At 34.4% G+C, this 3070-nt stretch overlaps 1 long non-coding RNA gene across 1 annotated transcript; it reads left to right on the top strand.

The window, feature by feature from the left end:
- Nucleotides 1–229: 229 nt before the first annotated feature.
- On the top strand, nt 230–2448 carry LOC107814874 (uncharacterized). Its single transcript, XR_012695667.1, has 2 exons — nt 230–448; nt 817–2448. It is a non-coding gene; the product is annotated as an uncharacterized LOC107814874 (long non-coding RNA).
- The last annotated feature ends 622 nt before the right edge of the window (nt 2449–3070 follow it).

The following is a 3070-nucleotide window of genomic DNA, read 5'->3' as shown; positions in this document are numbered from 1 at the left end:
GATTTAGGACTAAATATTTTATATTTTTGTGACTAGGTAATTAGTTTAATTTTACAACTTAGGTTAATTTAGGAGTTAATTTTAGGATTTTATTAATTAAAGAAAGAAAAAGAAAAACAAAAGAATGAGGGGGAAAATGAAAAGGGTTGTTCTTTTTTTTAAAAGAAACCAATTGGGCCAATAGGTTGTTAAGCTCAAATCCCTTCCATTTCACCCAATTTTCCACCAGCCCAAAGACATACCCGCACGTCTACCCCCAAACCAGACCCATCCTCAAATATATACAAGCAAATACAGAGCCCTAACTTCCTAAAGACCCAAGAGGTTCACGTTTGATTTCCGTGTGGGAGCTTGGATTTTAGCAGCTGTTTTTTCTTCTCAAGTGTGTCGCCAAATCTTCTTCTGCTTGTAATCGCTTCCAAACATATTTAATTGAAAGAAATCTAAGGTTCAACTTCTCCTCTTTTCTTCAGTTATGTTTAAAGGCTCGATTCAAATATGAATAGAACCAGGGATTTAGTAGGGTTCGAGGATGTTTAATTCTTGTTCGTTTAAGATTCAGTATGGATTTGTGATATTAACTTATGAAGCTCGAATTTGTTTGTGAGTCTTATGATTGCTGCGCTTTTTATGAACATTTCAACTTGTTCGATTGAATTGGAACTCGGAAAAATGAACTCTAAAATCATTCTTTGATGTCCTCTGTCGCATTCTTGCATATGTTCATATTATTTCTTTGTTTACAAATGAAAGATAATTTCAAGCAGCCCTATACTCGATACTTATTTGATCTTTTGGCTATTTGCTTGAATTTAGGTGTCAACTGAGTTCTTTGAAATTGTTCTCTGGTGTTATCTGCCCGTCATTGGTTTGGTTGGCTTCGTTTATATCCTAAGAACTGTACGAATCTTCGAATCTTAATCAAGTCAATCCCAGTGGTTTGTATATTTTTAATTCCTCATTCGATCATGATCTCTCTGATGTCACAATTTGATTTGGACCTGAATAATCCCCTGCCCTGTTTCTTCTCCATGACTGGCTGACAATCACTCCCTTTCTCTTGGTTTGAATCTGCCAGTTAGCAAGATTAGATTAGTGTGGTGCATATTTTCTGCTTTTCGAGTCCAAGTCATGAATTTACTGAACAATTGTTGGTTGTTCTCCTGTGTGAAAGACTGAGAATGAATGTGAACATTAGCCATCCGACATCAATTCCATGTGTTTGTTATGTTCTGCCTTGAGATTATAATGCAATTTGAAGGATCATTTCATGAATTTTCTGCTGAATCTTTATTTGTGTGTATTTGCGAGTTTAAGCTAGGATTTGCTTTTAAAAATTGAAATCTGGTATTATTGAATTCAGTACCTTCAATCATGTTGCTATTGTGACACGAACACAACCAACCTTAGAAAGTGAATACATGCTTTAGTCCATTCATCTTGTACAAGCTGCCTCACACATTCACACTCATGTTTCATTTGTTGCAGTTAAATAATCTTCAACACACCTCTCTTTCTCAATGCTTCTTTTTCTTTTTGTTGCCTCATTGAATTTTTACTAGGCTTCTGGTAGAAGTTTGAGTAGCTCAAGGTTATCTTGTAAATGCTAATTTGTCACTTTCATGGAAAGCACTCGTATTTGTGATGATAAATTGCGGTGTGCATTGTAGCATAAGATGAGTTTAATTGTGATGATATTGACAATGAATAAGTGTAAGTTGCCAATAATGTAATGCGTGGTTATGTTAATTTGGTTTTTTTTAAAACTGCCTGGAAGCTTCAGCTGTTGCAGTAATTTAGAAAAATGATCTTCCTTGTATGTTTGGATGGAGTCAGTGTTTGATTCTGCTAATCCATTTTCAACATAACTCTTTGCAATGACTAGTTTTTTTAGAAATTCAAATGATGGTTTCGAAATTGGTTGGCCACTATAATCTTTTACTTCATTAGAGGATCTTCACTCCCATCCCTAGTATAAATGTACAGAAGCTCAAAAACTTGATTTGTATTTCATTTGGCATTAATCTCAGCTTGTTAAGGTTTGTTGGTTAGTTGCTTTACTCCTTTTCTCATCCATCTTCACTCTTCCCCTTCATTTTCTGATAACATGATAGGCGGCACTTTAATTGGGATTGGAGCTTTATTTCCTTTTGTTTCTTAAATAACAATAACATTGGTATGAGGATAGGGTTCTAAGGGATGAAAGATTGCAAGCCGCATGATAGTAAGAGATAGTAAGGCTTGTTGGAAAATGGCATTTGTTACTGGATAATTAGTGAAAGGCATGCCAACTATTGATGTATTCATGAATACTCCATTGAGCTTTGGCAATTTCTTTAAATGCTAATGCTATTCCTTTCATGGTAGATTACTGTATTGGTATGTGAAATATGTCATGTATTAAGGGACTTCCTAGTAACATTAATTAATATTTGGTTTTCTGTTGTCTTGTTGGAGTATGTAGTGATTGATCGAACCTCTACTTTTTCATTTTGTTGCTTGTTATAGAATACTAGGCTAAGCTGCTAATAATCTTCTTGCAAAGTGACATGGATTCTTCTGTAAAAACAAGGTTCTTGTAATCATGTTTTTTTTTTATTTCGCAAATATAGATGAGCTAGTTGAATCGCCTTCCTAATAATAAAAATCTCATGACTACAGGTACGGTTCCCGTGACGTAGTTGCGGTGATTAATTTCATATTAGCTCCAAATATGAATATCCTAGTTCATTTAGTTGAATAGTTTTGAGGCGTGCCATGCGTACATTTGAATCATATAATCTATGGCCCTCAAATGTTATAACTTAGATATTTAAAATGAATCTCGTAGTTTGCTTTAGGCACGTAATTAAACTATCACAACTACGGGTACGATTCCCGTGACGTGGTTATGATACTTGGTTTTTTAAATTAGATATAAGTAGGAGTGTTTTTGGTTTGCCTTAGCTAAGCACAAATTCTTTTTCCTAAAATAAATTGAGGTGCTCCATACGCAAATAAAATCCATAATGTATGGCCCTCACATAAATACAAAAATTTGTACAAAAAAAATGCCTTGAACTTTCGTAGT

The sequence above is a fragment of the Nicotiana tabacum genome, chromosome 10 (assembly GCF_000715075.1).
Source record: "Nicotiana tabacum cultivar K326 chromosome 10, ASM71507v2, whole genome shotgun sequence".
NCBI lineage: Eukaryota > Viridiplantae > Streptophyta > Magnoliopsida > Solanales > Solanaceae > Nicotiana > Nicotiana tabacum.
The sequence above is the reverse complement of the archived record's forward strand: the minus strand, read 5'-3'. Positions and strand labels throughout refer to the sequence as shown.